This window comes from Mus musculus, chromosome 9, assembly GCF_000001635.26.
Source record: "Mus musculus strain C57BL/6J chromosome 9, GRCm38.p6 C57BL/6J".
NCBI classification, from domain to species: Eukaryota; Metazoa; Chordata; class Mammalia; order Rodentia; family Muridae; genus Mus; species Mus musculus.
Genome location: NC_000075.6, coordinates 92,707,906 through 92,721,998, shown reverse-complemented (window position 1 = coordinate 92,721,998; position 14,093 = coordinate 92,707,906). Strand labels below are relative to the sequence as shown.

At 40.3% G+C, this 14,093-nt stretch overlaps 1 long non-coding RNA gene across 1 annotated transcript in view; it reads right to left on the bottom strand.

The window, feature by feature from the left end:
• 4933400C23Rik (RIKEN cDNA 4933400C23 gene) overlaps positions 1-3,283 on the bottom strand; it is a 76,996-nt gene extending 73,713 nt beyond the window's left edge. The window contains exon 1 of the long non-coding RNA NR_040770.1: positions 2,921-3,283. This is a non-coding gene — a long non-coding RNA (RIKEN cDNA 4933400C23 gene). The remainder of the gene's footprint in view (positions 1-2,920) is intronic.
• Positions 3,284-14,093: the final 10,810 nt, after the last annotated feature.

Below are 14,093 nucleotides of genomic sequence, written 5' to 3'. Positions count from 1 at the left end.
CACTCTGGTTCCTAATCAAGGGTACAATGTGACCAGATACTTCAGGGTCCTTCTGCCTTGACTTTGCTGCCTTTACAGGCTGGGACCTTGCACTGTGAGATGAAATAACCTTTTCTCCCTTAAGTTGCTTTTGAAAAATTGTAACAACAGAAAAATAGACAAGGATACAGCCATAGTATTTGCAGTTACTCATGAGAGAACATTATTGCATTGGTGGGTGAAGAAACTGCTCATATATCATTTATCAGGAACAGTAACTCTTGGCAAACATGAACCTGAGATCTTCACATAGCTATGGTTGACTGTAAGTGATAAAACAGAAAACTGACTAATTCCAGGAAAGCAGAATTTAGACTTGTCAAGAGTCATGACCCCATGACACATCAGAGAAAGTCAGAATGATTCACAGACTTGAGCTTTCTAGAGTTATGCCCTTTGTGATGAAGGTGTCACCAAATTAAATATGAGCTCTAGGACAGTCAACAATATGGTTGTAGGCTTTCCAGTGGATGTTTCAATCATCAAGACTGAGAGAAGAGGGCAAGGTGTAGGAAGACTAGGGTACCGAGGGGAAAAACGACTTAGAAGGGTCATTTTGGTTTTTCACTGAGGTTATAGAGAAAAATTCTATTAAGTTATTCTTTATGTTCTTATGTCATTTTATCTTCTATTATTTCCTCAAATGTAAGACTATGAAAAGCAATTTGGGTTTTCTTTTCCCTAGAAAAGCATAGACACTATTATATGTGGTCTAGCCGTCTATCTTTAGCTAACTGTGTATTAATATTCTTAAAAGTTACCAATGCCAACATTAAACTGAGTAAAAATGTCATAGACTATCCATATAATGTCTTATGATTTGAAGAAAAATCTCCCGTATGATCTGTCATAAGTATTTAAATACATTGAAGGTTGCATGTAGCCATTACATGCTGATTGCTAAGAGACACTGCTGATATAATGGTGCATGCACCAGCCTGACTCCTACATACAAATCTGGGCTTACAATGATACTGCCTTCTGGGAGAGCACTGTTTACTGATCTGCTGCAGCAAGTGCCAACATTAGGCACCTTTGGACAGCTTGTGAAGCACCAGTTGTTTAGGTCACACGTAGTTCTAGTTGAAAGCAGTCTCTGGATGAGGACCTGGGTGTCTGTACATTTTTAAAGGCCACTAAGAAATTCTAGTGTCTAGCCAAGTATGAGGACAACTCTCACATATCCCAATCAAACAAAAATTTCATAGCTTTAAATTTTGTTCTTTGCATAAAATTGGAACAGATGATCTTCAGTTATCACAGTGTCCTATTTTATAAATAGAAAAATCCTTCACTGAAAATTGAAATCCAGATTACTTCTCGGCATTCAAACTCTGGCGTTCTCCTAGATAAGGTTAATTCAATTCATGTTTCCTACTAGTAGCTTTTGTTGTTGTTGTTTGTTGTTGTTGTTGTTATGTGTATGTGTGAATATACATATGAATAACCAGAGGACCTCAGGTCCCCTGGATCTGGGTTTAAAGTGGTCTGTGAGCTGAGTACTGGGAACTGAATTCATGTCCTGCGGAAGAACAGTAAGTGCTCTTAACCAATGAGCCCTCAGACTAGCCCGTTAGCTCATTCTGTTTACTTTAAGAATCTATTAGTCACTTTCTTGTTGCTGTGACCGAATACTGATTCTTTTTAGAAAGTAACTTAAGGGACACACTGTTTATTTTGACTTGTTGGAATAAGAAAGTCCATCACAATGTAAAAGACATGCAGCAGAAATGTGACACAGCTGGTCACATTTCTGCCAAAGTCAGAAATCAGAGAGCAGATAGGGAGCAGAGTAAGGCTCTAATATATTGCCCCATCCCTAGTAATCTATGTGCTCTGGCAGAATCTACCTCGTAAAGGATTCATAACTGTCTGAACCAGAAGCAGCAGCTGGAGACCAAGGGTTTAAACAAATGAGCCTTTGGGAGTCATCTCACTTTTGAGCCATGACAATGGATTCAAATATTTCTCTCATAAGTAAAGGCGGACTTCTCTGTTCCACGGTAGTTTATGAAGTAGGCATGTGGGCATAGCACGTGTGGATTTGAAAGCCAGCTCCATTACAAGATTGGGAAAGTTACAAAGTTTTGAATGGGTGAACAATATTACCAAATTCAGAAATCTGTGTCAGAATTCAGTTACATGTAAAGCCGGAGAATATCACCTGCCCCTATTGGTTTGAATGTAACTGTGAGGCATGTGAGAGGAGCTTCCATTCTCATTTGTAATGAATTAACAAGCTGATTACCTCGGATTCATTCTCCTGTAACGGGAAAGTCATTTTCATTAGAACTGAGCAATCCCTACTTCCTTCTCACCACAGAAAATCTTGCTGCATGCTCTTGTTACTTGTCCTTGCTGAACATGAATTTGCCACTGAAAGATGAGCCTAACAACTGGTCCTGATCAATTGCCCAGCCCTGCAGTGAGAGTGATGCTCCCGTTTGCCTTCTCTGTGCAGCCTTGCTACAGTCACACTCTGTTCTCTGCAAATGAAGCAGGAATAAAGACAAAAGTCTAAATGCGCAGCTCAGGACGAGCTTAAGTCTCTTTCCATCTCCACCCTTTGCAAGGCCGCCCACCAAGATCAGAACTCTAGGACCCAGGCCAACAAGCTTCCTTGCTTCCTCATAAATGGAGCTGCTGGGCCATGATAGATAGGTTTCCATGTTTGCATAGCGCTCATTCAACAGACCCTCGGCTCCCAGCTTCACAGGAACATTTCTATCATACCTTAACAAGGGCTTTCAATTTAGTGGACACTGTAACACACATATTTGGCAGCTCTTCTCAATTTTATTTTTCTGCTTTTTTTTTTCTCTCTATAGAACTCAGTTTAAAGGCTATAGACTTGACTTGACTGGCAGAATATTTTCCATACCTTTTCTTATCTCTCCACTGCAGCGCATTTTGTTTGAGCCATTTATTTTCTTCATTTCGCCAAGTCTTTCCAAGCGTGCTGCTCCATTTCACCTCTGAGAGGCACATCGTTCAAAGATGGCTGAGGGCATTTACAAAGAGTGTGGAAATTGAGTCTCAAAACAGGATTGATTGGCTGGCTCTATTTCAAACACCGAGAGCAACATTCCAACAGAGAAGTGAGAAAAGAGAGTCAGGTTCTAGCAGCTGTCCTCACATCCTTGAACAGAAGTGAGCAAGTGAATCAGGGAATCCAGGGTTCTGTGGAAGAAAATAAGGAGTAAAGGATGACCTTACTGCAGATTATTTCAACCACCAAATCCCTGCCTCCTGTGTGTGTCTGCTGAAGGATATCTGATGTGCCAGCCTTTATCCAGAAGGTCAAGGCTGAGGAAGTCTGATGAGAGCTTTGGCAGAGGCACAGCTGCACATTCCTTGTTGCTCCAGCCAGAGGACTTTCCAAAACCAAGTGGAAGCAGAGATTCCTATTCTATGAAAGCTGACCTCTTGGCATTGCAGAAACTTTTTACAGTTCATAAATATAGTGCCCAGGGGTAGACTACACATTTGGGAAACACATCAGGCTTTATATGGAGAACAGTATATTAATATGTCCTAGTGATATTAAACACTTCATGCAATTACCACACTCCCTCATATGATACAGCAAGCAGACTGAGTAGCTAACACATTGGGTAGACAAAGGACTCTCATTCTATTCATATGTGTAATCTGCCTTCCATTGGCTCATGTGCAATTACTACCCTCCGAATTCTATTAAAGCCAACAACTGGCACTTGGTCTTTGGAAGTGCACACTTGTGCACTTCTATTAGGAAAGTCTTGCTCCTATGGTCACCAATCAGACATTTACTACCTCATATTATGCCAGTCTTCCAAAGCCTTGGTCTGCATAAACAGACCCAGTCACTTTATTTTTCAGCAAGTATAAGCCATAGATAGAGATTTATACCAGGACAGAGCTGAAATGTTCTATGAAGCCCATGATTTTACAGCATAGGAAACTAAGGGGAGCATTCAAGCAACTTGGTGGTCTGAAAATATCCTGAGCCATGTGAACTCGGAACCTCAATTTCCAAAACTCTAAATGACTCATGAAGAAACATCTCCTTTTCATGGAACTGAAAGGTTGAAATGATAGAAGTAAATATGACCTTCCTAAATTACATGGAGATGCACAGTGGAGCCAGTGTTTATAGCCCTAGCAACATAAAACCACGTAACTATGATAAATGGGTTATATCACAATTTCATCAAACACAATTGAAGCCTATGACTATTTGTTATAACCATTCTAAGATCTTATAGAGAGACCCATTTTTTTTAATATTTTACTTACTTTGTGGATATCAGCTTTCCAGCTCTTTTCTCTCATAGTGTGCTTCAAAATTAGATCCACTATGTTTTCCAGTCCCGGTGTGAGCTAAGACACATATTTCCAAATGGAAGCTTCATTACTATGCTTGTTACACTCCGGTGCCTTTTTGCATGCAACTTTGCAGTGAAAGGACTTTGAGGACAGCGGCTGGTGCCCTGGTTGGTGGCACAGCTGCTTTCCTGGGCTCCATGGGACATTGCCTCTGGTTTTCAGTGTTTGTAATTACATGTGAAGAGAAATCTTTCTCCTGCACAGGTCATTTGAATAATGAGTCTCCTTTAGCAGATGCTAATGAGACACTGTCAATCACCGTGGTTCCGAGCATAAAGAGCATAAAGAGGTGCCTGCAGACACAGTGTCTGCACGTCCTCTCTTCTCAACACCATTGTATTTTTCCCGGTGCCAAATGGCAAATCAAAAGGAGTGCAGAAGCTGTGAGTTTACTTTTGAGCTGTGTGAGCAGCAACATCTCATCTACATCACAGGAAAACCAGGTCAGTGTCTCCTCTCCCTCTGACAGATACTGATGGGAACTCCTACAACACAATTCTAAAGTCACTGGGGGTTCAAAGCACTTTCTGACTCTCCTGGGTAAGCAGACAACAGAGAGAAACTTGAAAACCTACAAATCAAAAGTGGCCTCATCTGCATAAAGTCGTTGATTAGTTAAAGTCTAGTGGGAAACAGAGCAGAGACTTTGGACCTTCACTGCTCAGTTTTAACCTCATTCCTTACTTCATTCATTCATTCATTCATTCATTCATTTGGATAGAAGAGGTCATTCAGTGATTTGATGTTTATTTCTGAGTCTGTGGTGTGTTGTTACAATGTGTGCAACACTGTTTCCATTACATGATTTTTCCCTTTTTCTCCTCCTGTCTGTTACCTCATATCATTGACACTATTTAACATACATTTTCTCAAGAAAAATTTGTTTACTAATAGTCATGCTCACATAGAGTTAGGTAATTTGGGAGTTAAATTTTATATAAAACATCTCCACCACATTTCCTGAAGGAACAGAAATTGGTTGGGGAAGGCAGCTCTGGGATGGGGGGGGGGGACTCCCTGGAGTCTTAGGGGGTGACCCTAGTTGAGACTCCTAGCAACTAGAAATATAGAGCCTGAAGAGGCCACCTCCTATAGGCAAGTGGGGCTCCCAGTGGAGGGAGAGGGACACAAACCTGCCTGAAAAACCTTCGACCCAAATTTTCACCTGCCTACAAGAAGTGTGGGGATAAAGATGGAGTAGAGACAGAGGGAATGGCCAAGCAATGACTGGCTCAACATGAGACCCATCCCACATACAAAAGCCATCTCATGTGAGAGAGCCATCCCATCTGAGAGAGCCACTGGTAATGATAGGCTGCTGTCCTTGCAGAGAGGAGCCTAGAATAAGTCACCTGAAAAGCTTCATCCATTAGCTGATGGAATCAGACGCAGAGACTCAGAGACCCATAGCCAAACAATAGGCAGAGCTCGAGAGTCATGTGAAAAAGTGGGGAAGGAGCCAGAGGGGTCAAGGACACTGCAAGAAGACCTACAGAATAAACTAACCTGGGCCACAGAAAAGGAACTACCAAAAAAAGAGTATCCGTAGGCTGAACCTAGGCCTTTACATATATGTAGCAGATGCGCAGCTTGTTCTTCGTGTGGGTCCCCTAACAACTGGAATGGGGGCTGTCTCTGACTCTGTTGTGGGCCTTTGGATCCCTTTTCCATAGCGGGACTGCTTGTCTGCCCTCAGTAAAACAGGATGGGCTTAGCCCTGCTGTGACTTGATGTGCCAGGGTGGTTGGGGAGGAGCATAAGTATGGGATTTGGGGAGAGCAGGGAGAGGAGGCTGTAATCATGTTGTAAAGTGAATAAATAAAAGCATTAATACAAACATATATAAATTAGTTACTCTCCTTTTTTCCCTTCAACATAGTGTGTTAAAGAACTTGATGTTCTCATAGGCATTTCATGCTTTCACAGTTCACTATTATATGATATATATTTCCCATGTTATATTGCTTATCATCATGTGGTTGATGATTTAAGAACTGACCTAATGCTAGAGAGAGGCATGTTGAATCTGATTTCCCAGTAATTAGAGACTGGCCAGCTCCTGAAACAAACAGACTAATGACTGATCTTCCCACCAATGCAAGAAAAAGGAAGAGAAATACCATTCATTGCTACCACCCAGCTGTGATGTTGACAAAGAACAAGAGCTTTGCCTCCAACTAAAGACAGAGAACCCACTCCTCTGTGACACAGGCAAGTTTTTCCTGTCTTTTCCCCATTATTAGCTTTATTCAGGACAGGAAGCAGACACACAGAGCACAGAAACCTTCTGACCTCACTGACCATGTCTTCTCCTTCACTGTCTTTAGTTTCCACATTTCAGCCCACTCCATATCCCAGAAACCATATCGCTCACTATGTTTTCTGCATAGAGTTTAAACATGCACTTTCTTTTTTTATTTTTTTAATATTTTTTATTACGTATTTTCCTCAATTACATTTCCAATGCTATCCCAAAAGTCCCCCCATACACTCCCCCCCCCCACTTCCCTACCCACCCATTCCCATTTTTTTGGCCCTGGCGATACCCTGTACTGGGGCATATAAAGTTTGTGTGTCCAGTGGGCCTCTCTTTCAGTGATGGCCGACTAGGCAATCTTTTGATACATGTGCAGCTAGAGTCCAGAGCTCCGGGGTACTGGTTAGTTCATAATGTTGTTCCACCTATAGGGTTGCAGATCCTTTTAGCTCCTTGGGTACTTTCTCTAGCTCCTCCATTGGGGGCCCTGTGATCCATCCAATAGCTGACTGTGAGCATCCACTTCTGTGTTTGCTAGGCCCCGGCATAGTCTCACATGAGACAGCTATATCTTGGTCCTTTCAGCAAAATTTTGCTAGTGTATGCAATGGTGTCAGCGTTTGGAAGCTGATTATGGGGTGGATCCCTGGATATGGCAGTCTCTAGATGTTCCATCCTTTCACTGGTTGTTATCATGTAGAAGAATGCGAATCGATCCATTCCTATCTCCTTGTACTACGGTCAAATCTAAGTGGATCAAGGAACTTCACATAAAACCAGAGAAACTGAAACTTATAGAGGAGAAAGTGGGGAAAAGCCTTGAAGATATGGGCACAGGGGAAAAATTCCTGAATAGAACAGCAATGGCTTGAGCTGTAAGATTGAGAATTGACAAATGGGACCTCATGAAACTGCAAAGCTTCTGTAAGGCAAAAGACACCGTCAATAAGCCAAAAAGACCACCAACAGATTGGGAAAGGATCTTTACCTATCCTAAATCAGATAGGGGACTAATATCCAATATATATAAAGAACTCAAGAATGTGGACTCCAGAAAATCAAATAACCCCATTAAAAATGGGGCTCAGAACTGAACAAAGAATTCTCACCTGAGGAATACCGAATGGCAGAAAAGCACCTGAAAACAATGTTCAACATCCTTAATCATCAGGGAAATGCAAATCAAAACAACCCTGATATTCCATCTCACACCAGTCAGAATGGCTAAGATAAAAAATTCAGGTGACAGCAGATGCTGGCGTGGATGTAGAGAAAGAGGAACACTCCTCCATTGTTGGTGGGATTGCAAGCTTGTACAACCACTCTGGAAATCAGTCTGGCGGTTCCTTAGAAAATTGGATATAGTACTACCGGAAGATCCAGCAATACCTCTCCTGAGCATATATCCAGAAGATGTCCCAACTGGTAAGAAGGACACATGCTCCACTATGTTCATAGCAGCCTTATTTATAATAGCCAGAAGCTGGAAAGAACCCAGATGCCCCTCAACAGAGGAATGGATACAGAAAATGTGGTACATTTACACAATGGAGTACTACTCAGCTATTAAAAAGAATGAATTTATGAAATTTCTAGCCAAATGGATGGACCTGGAGGGCATCATCCTAAGTGAGGTAACACAATCAAAGGAACTCACACAATATGTACTCACTGATAAGTGGATATTAGCCCAAAACTTAGGATACCCAAGATATACTATACAATTTGCTAAAAGCATGAAACTCAAGAAGAATGAAGACCAAAGTGTGGACACTGTGCCCCTTCTTAGAATTGGGAACAAAACACCCATGGAAGGAATTACAGAGACAAACATGCACTTTCAATGTGAGACATTTCATAAGCTCTGACTAGGATCAGGGACATACTATGTGTAGTTCACATTTAGACACTACATTAAACTATTTTAGAATCAACCCCATTGCTTCACGTTCAGACTTTATAGATGCTCCCCATAAACAATATTTTGGTTGAATTTCCTGGATGGAAAAAAATTGAACAGCATGAGCAATTGAACAAACCCAATAAGAATTAGCTGTCAAGGCTTGGGAGATATTAATAGCAAGAAACAATTCTCTTGGCCAAGAAAATCGAAGAATACCGCATTGCTTTCCAAAAATCTGATCAGTCTACTCTAATTGGACTAACATAAATCCACCAGAGATTTATTATAATACCCTTTATTTTACTGTACCACACACATTAGACAATAATATGATTCATTGCCTTACATTTACAGTAATTCTTAAACATTTTTAAGGGAACTCAATTTATTGTGTACATTCACAATGGATGTTTCCTCTCTTGGTTTTCAATAATGAATCTATGCCTGAACATAGGTAAAGGTTGCAAAACTACAAGGAATCTTGAACAGAAGTAAAATTTAAGACTAAGTTGGTTGCTTCTAGTCCAGACCTGTTCTCCCAGAAATGTTTTCACTCCTAGGCTCTGAGGTGAGATAACCTACTTTCTCTCCAAAACCTGTGTGGAACAGGGCTGGCCAGGAGCAAGCAGACACAGGAACAGTGGAGGAGTTGGGTCAGGATTTCTTCGGTCTGCCATCTCCACCCCAAAGCTGAGGCTGATCCACAGTCCACTGTGCACGGGTCCCACCAGGAGATCTTTGTTCTCCCAGGAGTGCTTTTACTCCTGGACTCAAAGGTAAGTTAGCCACTTTCTCTCCAATAACTGTCTGGAGCTGGGCAGTGAGGAGCACACAAGGCTGAAGATCAGTGGAGCATCTGGGACAGAATCCTTCTAGTTGCCATCTGCACCCAGACCTTGGGCAGTTCCAGAGCCCTCTGTACACAAGCTCTGCCAGGAAAGAAATGGTCTCCCTGGAGTGCTGACACAGGCTTACAAATCCACAGGAGGAACAAGATCCAGTCAGAGAAAGCAAGAACATCTATCACCAGAGATAACCAGACGGTGAAAGGCAAATGCAAGAATCTTACCAACAGAAACCAAGACTACTTGGCACCATAAGAACCCAGTTCTCCCACCACAGTTAGTCCTGGATTCCCCAACACAAAGGAAAAACAAAATTCAACCTTAAAGTCATATCTTGTGACAGATGATAGAGGATTTTAAGAAGGATATAAATAACTCCCTTAAAAAAACAGGAGAACATAAGTAAATAAGGACATGTAATAAGAACACATGCTCCACTATGTTCACCGAAGCCTTATTTATATTAGCCAGGGGCTGGAAAGAACCTAGATGTCCTTCAACAGAGGAATGGATACAGACAACGTGGTACATTTTACACAATGGAGTACTACTCAGCTCTTACAGACAATGAATTTGTGAAATTCTTAGGCAATTGGATGGAACTAGAAAACATCATCCTAAGTGAGGTAACTCAATCACAAAAGAACATACATGATATGTACTCACTGATAAGTGAATATTAGCCCAGAAGCTCAGAACACCCAAGATACAATTCACAAACCATGTGAAACTCAAGAAGAAGAAAGGCCAAAGTGTGGATACTTTGATCCTTCTTAGAAGGGGGAACAAAATACCCATAGAAGGAGTTACAGAGACAAGGTGTGGAGCAGAGACTGAAGGCATGACCATCCAGAGACTGCCCCACCTGTGGTGAGCAAGGACTCTGATTTTATTAAGGGACTGGTCACTGAGAACTTGCCACACTCCAGTAAGTATTTGGCAATAAAAATTAAACTTGATTTTTTTTTCTATTCTTCATCATTTTCTTGAGGAAAGTAACAGGAATGTGGGGGTGGACCTGGGAAGACTGAATGTGAGTGTGATCAGGGTGCATTGTGTGAAATTCCCAAATAATCAGTAAAATATTATGTTTAAGTTTATATATATATATATATATATATATATATATATATATATATATACATACATACATACATACACACACACATACAAGTCAATCTCTGTCTTTTTTGTTTGTGGTTTTTGAGGGATATCTCTTGTTATACAGGGTGGTATCAAACTCATCAGTCCCTGAGGTAACCTTGAGTTCTGAACCTTTCTCCCTGTTTGCAAGATTGGAATTACAAGCCTGGGTCCCCCACCAACAAAATACTGCCTTGTAATTGGTGAATTTGGCACTGTGAACACAAGATAACTCTCCCTCGAGAGTTACAGTGTAGTCTTTTATACCTTGTGCAGTTTGGATGTTACTCCTGTCCAGTTTTATTTTTTGTGCCGGGTTTGCTCCAACTATGCTTTCTCTGTTACTTACTTTGTCTTTCTTTATTATAGATATTCATTTTGTGAGCACCAAGGTTTACCCCCCCCAAAAAATAAATTTTTGAGTAAACAAAGTATTTTGAAATGATAATCACCTTAATATGAAATGATAACTGCCTTAATGTGATATATATTAATAAAGGGGGAGAGGGAGATAGAACAGGAAAGGATAATCAAATACAAAATTGCATTTGTTTTTGGTTCCTGGCATAGTACCTGGTATTCTATTCTCTGTCTTTCTGAAGTTAGTCCCTGGCCTCTTTATGTAGATACTGCTTCTAAGTGCACACCAAGCTTGCAGTGTAGGCACAGGGCAAGTCAACCGGCAGCTGCTCTTCCCAATGAGATTTGGACGGTTCCACTCTGTCTTCTGTCTCATTCACAAGCCTTTCCTTCGCTTTGAGGTCAGGATTTGAGGAAGAGTATTCTCTGAACTTTAGATTATCCGGGGATGCTCTTGTCCTTTATTTATAAAGGAAAGCTTTGGTACCTTCTTGGGTGAAAGCTTTTATTTTTTTCAATTACGTGAAAACTCGTGTGCTTCTCTCCCTGCCTGTAGTTTTGGTGGACAGGTCAGCTGTCAGCTAATTCTGGAAATTCTTGGGTCTTAACTTGTTTTTGCCTCTGCAGCTTTCAGAAACTTCTTTTTAGTGTTGGTCTTTAAAAACTCGATCATAAGACATCTTGGGATAGGACAGCTAAAAAATTCAACTAGTAACCTTTGATTGTGTTGTTTCTGGCATATTTGTGTCCTTTTTTTAGGTTTGGGAAATCTTTCCTTGAATAAGCCATCTACATCTTTGACTCAATTCTCAATCCTTCTTTAACCCAAATAAGCCAAACATTTTCTGTCAATACTGTCCTGATATTCTCGTAAGCTGTCTTTATTCCTTTTTATTCTTTGTCACCTTGAACTAAGAATTTTCAGATAGTCTATCTTCCTGCTGTGTTACTCTGTCACCTGGTTGACCTATCTGGCTAAGACTCCCTTCTTTTTATTGTATTTTCCATTCCTCTTAGTGAATTTTTCAGTTCAAGATTTTCTGCACTACACTACAGACAATTCAAAAATCTAAAAACTAATAAAACTCATAGCCCAGTGATCTGAAGAAAACAGGGTAGAAGTTTGGAGAATGATAACTATCATTAAATACTTTAGAAAATTCTATATAGACACCTACAACTGTAGAATATTCCTAATATACATAGGTCACAGATCCTAGGGGAAAACGTAGTACTGGTATTCTGCCAGGACATAGTAATAAACTGTTTCCTAAGTTCTTAGATACAAGTTATATGTAGGTTATATCTCTCAACTTTTGTCGGAGAAATTTCTCTTCGCAGTAGATGGAGACTAATGCAGAGAATAAAAAAGATAAAACCTTTACATCGTGTACTCGCCCCCCAAAGCTCAGGAATCACTACAAAAGGGAGAATGGAAAGATTGTTGGAGCAGAGGCAGCAGCTATCTTTAGCAAAACGAAATCTGCGCGACGTGATAGTGCAATTGCACACAAATGCAACAGTGGCTGGAACTGTGTGCACAAGATCAAATCATCCAAAATTCCATCATAGTTGGGAGTCATGAAGTCTGACGCCCATGATTAGCTATTTGACAGTCGATGGATTCTGGAAAAGGAAGAGCCACTTTTCTTTGGTAAAATAAGAACTGAGAAGCTAATCACCAAATGAACTCAGTGGGTATTAAATTTAAAAACAGAAAGGAAGTGTATTATGTTGGGAGGGAGACCAAGAATCTAGAGAAAAATTGAAGAGATGGGCATGAAAGGTAGATTGGATCCAAACAAATTGTATGCATTTATGGATATTAAATAAAATATTTTTAATCTGGGGTTTTTTGTGCATATGTAGTATATGTGTATGATATACACATGTTTGTGTGTGTGTGTGTGTGTGTGTGTGTGTGTGTGTGTGTGTGTGTGTGTGTTCGTGTAGAAGTCAGTGGTTGATCTGGACATTTTCCCTATCACTCTATGCTATATCTTTTTGAACAAGAGTCTGTTCAGTGAATTTACAGCTCCTAACTTCAACTATATGCCTGGATAGCAAGCTCCTCTGGCTTACCTGTTTACAGTCCCACAATCCCCACCTTCCATGCTCCACTATGACAGAAAAGCTCGACTCTACCTGGAATTCTTGTAGGTATAGGGACCTCATGTCCTTGTATCCTACTCACTGAGACATCTCTTTAGCCCTCCCTGCTTGGCAGTTTCAATGTCTTCTATCTCTCTGTTAAGTTTCTCCAGCAGAGTATTGAACAAGTTCACTCTTTTCTCTAAAAAAAAAACCATTAGTTGTCCTTAAATTGTAGATTTTTCATTTGAGAGTTATCACATCCTCAGTCAGTTTCCCTCTATATATTTTGCCTGTTAGGTGATGTCATGTTTCATGAAAACGCTTTATGCTTGTTAGTACATGACATAATCTATTCTAGATATTAAATTTTACGTACTTATTCTAGTCTTTGTGCTGTGACTTTCCCCTTTCAGAACTTCTAAGTGGGCTTCTTATTTTCTTTCCTTCCATAGTCACTCTGTGATTTCAGGACTCTGTAGTGCCATAGGTCCAGGTTTGGAGGTGAGTACAATATCATGTCACACCTAAGTTAGAAGAGAGTAAAGACAATTTGGTAGTTTGGGAGGCTTTCAGGTAAGTACACAAAAAGAAGATTGTTTATAAACAACAAAATCACTTGTATATTGATAGTAATGTAGAAGATCATGGACTGCAATGGCCAAAGGTGTTTTACAAGTGATAGGGCATAAAATATTGATGGAAAGATTGAGGTTTTGCCCAACAGATACAACAAGCAATTTTACACAACAGAAGAACAAATTAGAAACAAGAGCAACTAGAGAGTCGAGACACTTCTCTAGTTGAAAATAGTCTAATTATTGATTAGTGTAATTGAGCCAAAGTTTCAGGAAATAAAGTGATCATGGTTTTAATCATATCAAACCAGATTTTATGTTGAAAAAAATGTTTATATTTAAAAAATAGCAGAGAGAGATTCAGAGTAAACTCTTTTGGGGGGCTCATGGGCCATTCATTTGTCCCCAATATCTACTATCAATATTCCATTTTTTCTAATATCAACTAGCAATATTCCTTTTCTCATAATATCAAGTTGAGACCCTATCTTTCCTAGATTCAGAGTCCA